We start from the raw sequence: 12311 nt of genomic DNA, 5'->3' as shown, positions 1-12311 counted from the left end.
GTGAAGCCTCAATCCCACCGTTTACTTACTCATTCATTCAATCACTCACTGACATAAATGATATCCATGAAGGAAGCCCCCGGAGACAGCTATTTCGAACCCCCATGAAATTGTCCCAAAAGGCCGAGAAAATTTAAAAATCACTTACTTACCCCTTTTTTAAGAGTGAAGATGCTCTTTTTTTATTCCCCTAGCAACGTCTGTTTTCAGGGGCAAAAATATCCTACATTTTATCATATTTATCACAGATCAATCACAGATGCATCAGTTCCTAGTTACAAAACGTGCTTCAAACAAGACTGACATCTACGTTAGAAGATTCAATGCAGATGTAGATATTGGTGATGAAAATATCTACATCGTGGCTGTTTTAATAAAATGTTAGAAGTATAACAATTATTTCGAGTTTGCCATGTTTGTTGTTAACAATGGAAACGGACGTTGCTAGGGAACTTAAAGAAAGGTTATTTCCATTCCGAAAACTGGGATAAGTGACAGATACTTGAATTTTCGTATTTCAAAACATCAGCGTATTTCAACCAAACTTGTTTCACGCATGACTTGCAATCTACAAAGAAATACTGTGGGGGTAAGCCACTCCTGACACCCCTAGGGGTGAGGGTCGGAAGGTGACATAATATAGCATTCTGTTGCGTGGCATTTTCGTGCCATATCCTGCAAGTTATGCTGCCGCTACACAGCACGGCGAAGTTGGTTGCCTACACAAACGGTGCAAATTGCTATCCTGGAGGAATTTCAACCAAACTTTGTACACATACAATCTGGAAAGAAGTACTGTGGGGGCAAGACACCCCTGACACCCTTAGGGGTGCGGTGGGAAGGGGTGACATGTAAAAATAATCGAAAACCACCGATAATAGCGTGAAATCCTTAGTTTTCGGGATCGCTAAGATGAATAGTGACACTCCCAGTGCCGTTTAATTTATTTATTCTTGCTCCTGGAGGTGAAACTAAAAATGTTGTCTATAACCAAGTTTTGAGTTAAATTAATATTATAGTGTATTTGTAAAAGATTTTACTTTTTAATTTGCATACTGTACTTATACTTTTAAATACATGTAAATAAAATTAGTAACATTGTACTATACTAGTACTAACATAGTTAGAATTCATTATTTTCCTGTCTCCGGGCAACGCCGGGTATCAGCTAGTTATAATATAAAAATGGCTTTATGTTATCACAAAATGCAGTTTTTCACATAATATTGGTACAATATCAATGGAAACTTGGAATAGGATAATTAGGCTCTGCGAAAATGTCGCGCAGCATTTTTCCAGACTCCGGGAACACCCGAAAATTATCTGATGGTATCGGTAAATAAAATCCAACAGCCCTAATTTAAACCTTTTGCTTGGATAGATTCAAGTTATAACCACAATTACTCGTATATCGCCTTTATGGTTGTCTAAACTGGCGGCGTGTCTTAACAGAACTTCTGCCTCTGCCCTACAGGCTGGACGACGAATTCGTGTTCGTAGAGTGAAGGCACTTTTTTTCTCCATGAGAACGAGGCGTGAAGGATTTGACGTTTGTAACCTGTCCCCACCTTCAACGAGCTAATAATAAGCTTCGCAACACCCAATTTAAGATTACACGTGAAACTCCACGTGGCAGTGTGATATCTAAACTCGAAGCGAAGTTAATCGCCGCTTCATTGAAGTAGATGTGTCCGTTCTCCGAAATTATCTACGACTTGCTTTTTACATCTCTATTCCTTGATCGTCTGACAGTAATGACTCTCGTCTTTTCTTTGGTTCTTTTTTCCTCTCTCCACAAAAAGCGGCTTCCAAATCGTACTGAAGACTTCGGTTCTCGTGGTTCAGTGACTGGGCTGTTTTTTTAGCAAGCTTTGGTCTAATTTGGTAGCGAAAGGAGAACATTGCCATGTGTAGTGATTAATTGAAATTAAAATTTTGAAAACCTAACCACTTGGGCTATTTGCACACGTCACATTATTTATTTACTCAGAGTTTCAGATACAGTCTATTTGGCCATTTTACACTGAAGCAACATAAAGTAGTAACAAAAAATAACAAAAGATAAAAACAATAACAAGATGGGATAGATTTACATGTTGTTGGTCAGTAATATACAAAAATTACGTTCTGGAAGGAAAATATCTACATTCAGGGGAAGTTTGTTGTAGATTTCTGGGAGCCTGTAAAACAAGGAGCGTTTGTAGAAGGGATAGCCTAGTGCTTGGGTTGTGGAAGAGTTGCAGGTTGCGCGTTTGCTTTTGGGGTACCCTAAGTGTGAGTTCACTGATTAGGAGATCTGTTCTGATTTTGCCATTTATTATCTTGTATAAAAATTTCATGTCAGCTAGATCACGACGAAAGGATGGAGTGTGAATATTCAGAGCAGCCATGGTGTCTGATTTGGATACATGTCGAAAGGAAGGTATTCTATGGCGAACAATTGCAAGAAAGAAACTGAGAACAGAATCTATTTTGGTGAGATTGGTTTTTGAGGCCATTGCCCAAATTGGGGAACAGTATTCAAGGATGGGCGAGATGAAAGATTTAAAGAATAAAGCAAGAGATGATGGGTTTTGAATTTCGCTAAATCTGTATAGAAGACAGAGTGATGAATTCATGGGGTGACGCGGGGTGGATCCCCTCCGGAAATTAAAAAGTCGGCCCTCCCGAAAATTTCAATAATCTGACAGAGCATTTGGACAATAGCCAAGAAATTTGGCAAGCATGTTGACTTTCGCTTTCTTTATTTCGTTTGAATTTAATACAATGAACTTTTTCTGGCTTTTTCGTAATACACTCTTTCCTATCTATATCTGGAGCAGGAGAACGGAAACAAGTTTCTGCGCAAGTAGTGCGGCGAGACGGCTCCAACAATGAACACGTGAGAGGGGATGGGATTGCGTGGAGGGGAAAAGCGACTGCAGTTACTAGCCTTCGCATCAGCATGTACTGCTTCTCTCTGCCAACTCGGCCCCCCTGCCAATAGAGAACATCAAACTATCCAAGTTTTTGTAGGAAACCATACGTGCGCATAGTTAGCAAGCTTTGCCGTTAGAAGGCAGTAAAAATATTTCCTATACCTCAGCCACGCTATCTCCTAGCCCCCATTCACATCGCAGAAAGGTTATTTTGATAAAATCCTGTTTCCATACTGGCAGCTTCGGGAAGGAGGGGTTATAAGGTTACCGCTTTCGCCCAAACAGGGTAGCAGTGGTAGGTCTCGCGAGAACAGAGGGTCATTACCATAAAGGCGTTCTAGGCGCCGGTTGTTAGCCTGGCCGCACTCTAATATTAGTGTGTAAGTAACTACTTCCAATTATACAAGGTCCGTCCATAAAGAAACCGAACTGTCAAAAAAAGAGAACCAAACCAAATAAAAAGTTTTTTTATAAAATAAATTACTGCCTTGGTCAGCATATTTTAGTTTTTCAAATAAAAAGGTACCATATTCTGGCAACATTGCAAAGAGCTATATCTAAAATTCCCGTCAGTGCATGTTTCAACCTGTTACAGACAGTCGGTATCGGGGCAGGAGTGCGTCAGATGCAGGTCGTGTGCAGGCGCGCACCAAGATAGAAAAACGTTACAACATACAGTGTTGTTACAAATTGGGTAAATCGCTTACCGAAACTTTACAGATGATACGGGCAGTGTATGATGATGCAGCATTATCAAGAACCCAGGTGCATGACTGATAGTACAATCGTTTCAAAGGTGGACGTGGACTTTTCGAATTTCAAAACATGAGCATCAGAATACAGAGGAGAGGTAGGAATTTGATGGGAATGACGGAAAACAATTATTTTTCAATTACGTTTATGTGAAAAGGCCAAAAGACGTAAATATTGCTTTTTCAATTTAAAGTCGCTATTGAATTCGTTTACACATGAAATCTAACTAACTATCTTGAAACGGTTATTGCTTACTCACTTTATTATTAAGAAAATAGACAATTTTGTATATTTGTACCATATCAAAACCCCTACCCACACAAAGTAACGTTCAAAATTTTCCAAATAAACGAACCACGTCGGCGAGCGTACGAAATGACGGAAAACAATTATTTTTAAATTACGTTTAAAAATGTGAAAATGACAAAAGACGTAAATACTGCTTTTCCAATATAGTGTCGCTATTCGTTTATATGAAACGTGCAATAGGTATTTACCCAGTTTATTATAATGAAAATAGACAATAATGTGTTGAATATTTGTACAATATTAGAGTACACACATAATCTAAAGTTTTCAAATAAGCAAGCTTATACACTTGTTCCCCTTCAATCAATACAACATGCAGATATTTTCAAAGTCATTAAGACCATTGAGGAACTCCATCTATAACGCGATTGCGTCCACAACGCGCATGCGAGCGCACAAGAAAGACGTGGCCAAAAACCACGTCGAAAGTACGCGTGTCCAGGGTGCCTGCTAAATAGATAAATAAATCTGAGAATATTTAGGAATCACTCAGGTAACAATGCAAGTGTAGTGAAACAATGGAAATGAAAGACTGTGTTTGTGAACTCCCAAGCAGTGTGAATGTGGAAGTAGACGAAGAGGAGGAAGGGTGTAGGAAAATTTCTCTAAAAATGTTTCATCCTTGCATGGTATGCACAGCTCTAAAGGCTCATACTTGAAATAAATTCTATTCTATTCTACTGTATATAAAGCCCCAATCCCACTGACATAAATGTTCTTCATGAAGGAAGCCCCGGGGGAAAAAATGAAATTGTCCCAAAAGACCAAGAAAATTAAAAAATCCCTCAATTAGCCCTTATTTAAGAGTGAAAATGCCCTTTGTTCATGTCCTTAGCAATCCGTTTCCACGACGCATTGTTTCCTAACATTGCTTGCTTGATTCTTGATTGTCTAGCTACAATGTTTCTCACAGATCAGTAACACACAGATGACTCAACTCCTGGTTAGAAAAGATCCTTCAAACAAGAGTGACATTTTCTTTATTTATTTATTTACTCAGAGTTTCCGATACAGTCTTATTTGGCCATTCTACACTGAAACAACATAAAGTAGAAACAAAAGATAAAAGCAATAACAAGATGGGATAGATTTACATGTTCTTGATCAGTAATGTACAAAAATTACTTTCTGAAAGGGAAGTTCAGGGGAAGTTTGTTGTAGATTTCTGGCAGCCTGTAAAACAAGGAGCGTTGTAGAAGGGATAGCCTAGTGGTTGGGTTGTGGAAGAGTTGCAGGTGGCGCGTTTGCTTTTGGGGTACCCTAAGTGTACATGAGGAGATTCAGTGCAGATACAGTTAGATATGGATATACTCAATGCGAAAATATCTACATCGTGCTTGTTTTAACTAAATGTTTAGAGGAATAAGAAACAATTCCTTAGAACGTGCCATGTTTGTTATTGTCCATGGAAACGGACGTTGCTAGAGAACTTAAAGAAAGTTTATTTTTACCCCGAAAACTACGGTAATTGAGTTATACAACCTTTGCCAGAAAAGTTCCAGGACTGATCTCGTAAAAAAATAATTTATTCAACTTAGGAACTAATTGTCCTAGGTTTTGTCAAGATAGTCCCCTCGGCTATCTATACACAGCTTCCACCGTTTCTGGAAGTCATGGAAGCAAGCAGGGAAAGCTTCATCTAGGATGCTTCTCAGCGCATCTGTCACAAAACCGTTTGGATTGCTACCAATATCTTCATGACGCTTCCCTTTCAGCGGTGTTTGCACACGGGGAGACAAAAAATAATCTCACAGTAACTGGTCGGGTAAATATGGGGGATGTGGTAGAGCAGAGATACGATGATTAGCCAGATATTCCTGGACTGATAAAGCAGTATGTGGCCTTGCATTGTCGTGCAATAAGAACCACTGCCCAGATGCCCACAAAACAGGACGGCGCCGCAGAATTGCTTGACGCAAATGTTTCAGGACGTCAATATAAAGGTTTTTGTTTATAGTTTGTCCTTCAGGCAGATATTTATGGTGCACCGAAGCTTTAGCATGAAAAAATGGGATCAATATTGTCTTTGGATCATCTTGCACTGAATTTCTGCCCTTCCGAAACCTTTTGTGCCATTCAAAGATAGTTCTCATAATCCCTTGTCACCAAATGCTTGCTGTATCATATTCCATGTTTCACTAGGGGTTTTCCAGCTTAACACAAAACTTAATGTTAACTCTCTGCTCGGAATGCACGTCCATCACGACACTTGTGTAACTTTCAATTAAATGAGCCAACAAGCCAAACAGTGGGCTGCCAAGCACAGCCCTGCCACCTGGTGTGTTTACATGGAAACACTTGCAAGGCCATTTCTATTCAGAACAGATATCAGGTGACTGAATAACACCCGTTTCTTGTGTTTGAATATCACAGGTAAAGAATAAAAAAATCAGTCCTGGAACTTTTCTGACAAAGGTTGCACTAGACTTTTCGTATTTCAAGCGTCAGAATTCGTTACAGAGGCAAGGTAGGAATTTGAGGGGATTGACGGAAAACAATCATTTTTCAATCACGTTTAAAAATGCGAAAATGACAAGAGGCGTAAATATTGCTTTTCCAATTTAGTGTCGCTGTTGAATTCGTTTACATAAAACATCTAACTATCTTGAAACGGTTGTCCTTACCCAGTTTATTATTAAGAAAATAGACAATAATATTTTGAACATTCGTACTACAATAAAATACAATAGGAATACATATACAATGGAACAATATTAGCAGTGAATTGGATAATAAACTAATTGAAGTCGAGAAATTTGATAGTAATAATAAATATCTTTATAATAATGCGCGCCCCAAGAATCAATCCATCGATTACGTTCAAAATATCACAGACAGGTAAGCCGGCACTAGAGGACAAGAATATCCCGTTTGATTTACTTCGATTTTCTCCACAATAGTTTGAGAATCTATCCTGAGAAGAAAGAAAAATGTGTACAATATGGCCAACTCCAAATATGCATCACTAAAGTTAAAATTTTACAAACAAGTAAGTCAGCACTGGAGGACAAATATAAGATAATTGAAATGTTTGATCTATTTTTGCTGTAATAATTTGGACAACCCTAATAGACGGGCATTATCACTGATCACGTGGTCGAATCTTATCCCCCCTGGCATCATGTTGTTCCTGATCTTCACAGACCAGTAATATCTCGGGCCCACTTCCGACTTCTCCACGCGCTCCTTCAATTTGTGCACTCCGTCTTGAATCAACCTGTATATTTCAAATCTCCCTGTTTATTTGTAATATACTCACCAAATTAAAATTCTTGTTCGAATTCAAAGAAGGTTCTCTTTGGAATGATTACGCTCAAACCGACACACACAGCGCACAAGATTCCTGATTTTACACATACACATGTTCTCACTTAAGTGCCAGGTAGTGTAGACTTCAACTTGATGTACTGGCCGTGTAATGGCAGAGTACAAAATGATTACCACGATGCAAGACGAGCTTTTAATTTCCTCTGAAGAAACCGACAAGTGCTGCTCAGATATTAATAAAGGGAAACCACTCAGATGGAAAATTAAATTAAAACGTCCAAACACGGAGAGAGCTACCTTAATGCCTGGGTAGGACATGCTACCTTCATTTGGTGCAAAGGTACATAAACCTTAATCTTAAAACTCAGCTATCTTATCTACAGGGTAGGGTTCTTTGTAGACAACGAAACCAGACAGGATGCCTTCCAATGGAGACGTTTAAACGAATATATTATTTAAACACAGGATACATGGAGTAAGAATTTTACATGATAAGCTACAGTCTTCTATAATTTTCTCGTTACAGTCAATTTTCATCTCAATATTCTTTTTATTATTTATTTTTTCTATCTGTATATTCTTCTATATGTACTTCCTTCGTAGTGCGCAGATCTGGATCGGGACTTCCTTCTCAATGGGCGGTCTGGATAGGAACTTCCTTCTCAATGGACGGTCTGGATCTGGACTTCCTTCTCAATATGGAGGATCTGGACTTCCCTCTTAATGGACGTTCTGGGTCGGGACTTCCTTCTTGATGGACGGCCTGGATCGGAACTTCCTTCTCAATGGACGTTCTGGATCGGGACTTCCTTCTTATCTTCTTTGTAAACTTCCCTCTGGATTTCAATTTAGGTTTTGACTATTTAACGAATGCCTTTATCCTTTTCCAACTTTTTCCTCCAAGCTTTGGGAATAATACTAATATCCTCCCTTGGGGCTGCAATTGGAACGCGCCACCACTAACTAAGTACGACAGAGTGTATACTTGGTGCAGCCGATTGACATGCGCATCCAAGTAGGTGCTACGGTTAAACCGCGCAACCAAAAAGTGCTGTGGGGCGTCGATCAGAACGCGCTCGCCACTGATGTAAACAAAATTTCCGCTACGGGAATGGTAAATCAACCAGACAGATGCAATGTCTGTTCAAAGACACAAACTTGTATCAGTGCTTTGACTTCCTTAATTTTCATATTAACTTACATGTGATCATTGATTTGATTTATAAGATATATATATTAATTTACTTCTGTCATATTTATTTTTTGTCTTCTTATAATATATTCTATTGTTTTTCATCTTTCCGATTTGCTTTGTTCTTATTTATAAAGTTATTCACATATATTATGCCAACTCTTAACCTTGCACGCCTGGTGCTGCCATCTCTATTCGTCTTTGGCAAACTATTCACATTACTTGGTCCTATTGGGTACGTAACACAATATTCCCCCCGTTGGCCATAAAAAAAATTTGTCGTAATATATATATATATATGCAGATACATTTTTTTTCAAATTATATATGTACAAGTCTATTATTTCTTCTTAACGCTTTCTTTCTTCTCTTCTTTACAATTATATCTTCTAATGTTGTCTAAATTCTCTCTCTTTTCTACATCTGTTTTTATATGCTTTAGAAGAACTGTATTTTTAAAAGTACTTATCACTTCATATGGGCCATCATATATGAAAAATAGCTTTTTGATAGCTTTCTCTGATTACATTGCTTTTCACTTTCACTGTGAAATTATATCTCCTGGCATGCAGCATTTTTCCTCATCTCTCGTTTTATCTCTTCTTTCTATTTTCGTTCCTAGATATCTTTTCACCGTTCCGGAAATATTCGTGACCTCTTCAATTATTTTTAGTTACAAAATATAATTCTTCAATAGTTCACCTCCTACAAGTCTGCTCGTCTAATCTCTCCAAGATAGTCTTTGCCTGACGATGTCCTGCCAAAATAGTAATTTTCGTTTCACCCTTTTCTTCTTTCAGCAATATCTCTACAGATTATCAGTTAGCTCAGATTTTTCGTTTCAAAGAACTCTCTCTCTTCTCTAAGTTGACCATCTACGTGTTTCCATCAGCTACAATAATTCTTCACATCAGCCTGAACTTTCATATCAGCATGTATCTAGATATATTTATTTTCTGGGATCACAACCCATTCTCGTAATACAATCGATTCTTCTTTAACTTTTGGGATTACAACCCATTTCTTCTACACTTTTCTAAATACACGATGATTTTTAGTCGTCTAAGCTTACAAAGAATATGTTTTACTGATACTATTCAATCTTCTTTCATATTTTCTTCTCCTTTTCCTGAGAGTTTTCTTCGTAATTAACTTCCTTCTATGCCTAACTGTTCTATCTTCTTCGTTCTTCTGTTCGTACACTTTCCATATTACTTTCTTTGGCTTCTTTCCTTTTACAGGTTTGATCTTTCACTATAGGTCTCATTGTTTAATGGAGTGGTGACATAAATTAGCAGTTATCATTCTTTCTTAAGATATCACTTGCAAAATAGATTTTCCTCCAACGATGGGTATTAAGTATCCTTTTACAGGAACTAACATTAAAGAACTAAAATTTTCTTCTTCCAAATAGATCATTAATATTTGCCCAAACTAATAATTCCAAGAATTTTTCTTCTGGTGAACTAGAACTTTTCATACAACTTAATAATTCTAGAAACGTCTGCTTGTCAGTCTGTAAATCATAACATCTCCTTCCTTTGCACTAGTCAGTCTTATTTGTTTCTTCCAATTCTTTCAAATACTCGTCGTTTGTCAATATCTTGTTTTCTTTTTCTCTTCCCTTTTTTCTTCTCTTTCTTCTATTTACCTTTCTATTCTTCTGAAGATCCTTCTTCCTCCTCTTCCAACTCTCTTCCAGTAAAGAAATTACTTTCAGTTCTCTCTTCTTCCAATCTGGTTTCTGCCAAGATTTCTTCTTACGTTCTACATCTTCATCAAATGCATGCTCTCCTTGTCTTTTCCGTCTCGTCTTCTTCTTCCTTCTCTTTGGCGAAGTAGCATCAAAATCCATTTGATCTATGCCGACCCTTTTTAGCATATTTTTAACTTTCTTCAGGTTCTTTTCTATTTTTAATTCCTTTATCTTCTTCATCTTCCATGTTTTTAAGTGAATATATCTAAATTTTATTTTACTTTTCTTTCTTCTTTGTTTACATCTTCGGTTATGTGTATGCTTCTTTTCTTCCTCCGTCAGAGACTCGTCACTGGAAATTTCTTCTTTCATCTTCATTTTGACATGGATTTCTTCATTATATTGACAACTAAATTTTTCATCTCTTTCTATTCCTCTTTCTTCTTCTTCTATTTTCTCATCTTCCTCTTGTTTGACCTCTTTAAGTTCCTGAGTGTTTTCTTCTCTTAACTTTATAGCTACTTCTTCTGTCTTGCTGTCATGCTCGTCATTGGAACTTTCCTCTTTCATCTTCCAACTTCTATCTTCTATCAGAATCTTTGCTTCTTCTATCTTGTCTTCATTTGCATCTACTCTAGAAGATACTGCTTCTATTTGCGATTTATTTTCAACAATTTTTCTTTCCATACTGTCGGTTCTGTGTATATTCTCCTCTCTAAGTTTTGAAACTTCTTCCTCGATCTTCCTATTTATATCCACGCTTTTGTTTTCAATTAGCAATGTTGTTTCTTCTATCTTCTTTTCCAATGATCTTCTATTTTCTTCACATGTCTCGGTTATTATCTCGTACATTTTCTTGCTTTCATTTCTTACTGCTTCTAATCTTCTACTATTTTCATCGAGCCTTTCTTTCACTTCCTTTTTATTTTCTTCTAACTTTTCTTTTACTTCTCTGTTGTTCTCTTCCGCCTTCGTATTACTTTCATCAATCTTCTCCTTCAATTCTCTGTTATTTTCTTCCATTCTCTGTGCGTTAACTTCCATTTGCATTGACATCTTTTGAAACAATTCTATTAAGTTTATTTCTTCTGTCTTCTTTTGTTTTTCTTTCAACTTTTCTTTCTTGCAGTTCTTACATACGTATCCTTCTTCCCTTTCGCTTATTGATATATATTTTTCCTTTCTTATTCCTTCGCACATCCAGTGTCTCATTTCCTTACATGTGGTACAAACAATAATTTCTTCTTTGTTTCCTTCCTCTCCGCAACAAATGAAAGTTTTCCTTTTTTCTCCGTCTTCCTTCATTGTAGCTTCTCCAATCTCATTTCCATCTTTATCTTTTTCCTCCATTTTAAATTATTCTTTCTCTCTTCGCTGTCTGGTTCCTAATTCTCTAGCCCCTAAAGTTGGTCGCCATTTATTTATGCTACCTTCATTTGGTGCAAAGGTACATAAACCTTAATCTTAAAACTCAGCTATCTTATCTACAGGGTAGGGTTCTTTGTAGACAACGAAACCAGACAGGATGCCTTCCAATGGAGACGTTTAAACGAATATATTATTTAAACACAGGATACATGGAGTAAGAATTTTACATGATAAGCTACAGTCTTCTATAATTTTCTCGTTACAGTCAATTTTCATCTCAATATTCTTTTTATTATTTATTTTTTCTATCTGTATATTCTTCTATATGTACTTCCTTCGTAGTGCGCAGATCTGGATCGGGACTTCCTTCTCAATGGGCGGTCTGGATAGGAACTTCCTTCTCAATGGACGGTCTGGATCTGGACTTCCTTCTCAATATGGAGGATCTGGACTTCCCTCTTAATGGACGTTCTGGGTCGGGACTTCCTTCTTGATGGACGGCCTGGATCGGAACTTCCTTCTCAATGGACGTTCTGGATCGGGACTTCCTTCTTATCTTCTTTGTAAACTTCCCTCTGGATTTCAATTTAGGTTTTGACTATTTAACGAATGCCTTTATCCTTTTCCAACTTTTTCCTCCAAGCTTTGGGAATAATACTAATATCCTCCCTTGGGGCTGCAATTGGAACGCGCCACCACTAACTAAGTACGACAGAGTGTATACTTGGTGCAGCCGATTGACATGCGCATCCAAGTAGGTGCTACGGTTAAACCGCGCAACCAAAAAGTGCTGTGGGGCGTCGATCAG

Source organism: Lepisma saccharinum, chromosome 19, assembly GCF_977018435.1.
Source record: "Lepisma saccharinum chromosome 19, izLepSacc3.1, whole genome shotgun sequence".
Lineage (NCBI taxonomy): Eukaryota > Metazoa > Arthropoda > Insecta > Zygentoma > Lepismatidae > Lepisma > Lepisma saccharinum.
Note: the sequence above shows the minus strand (reverse complement) of the source record.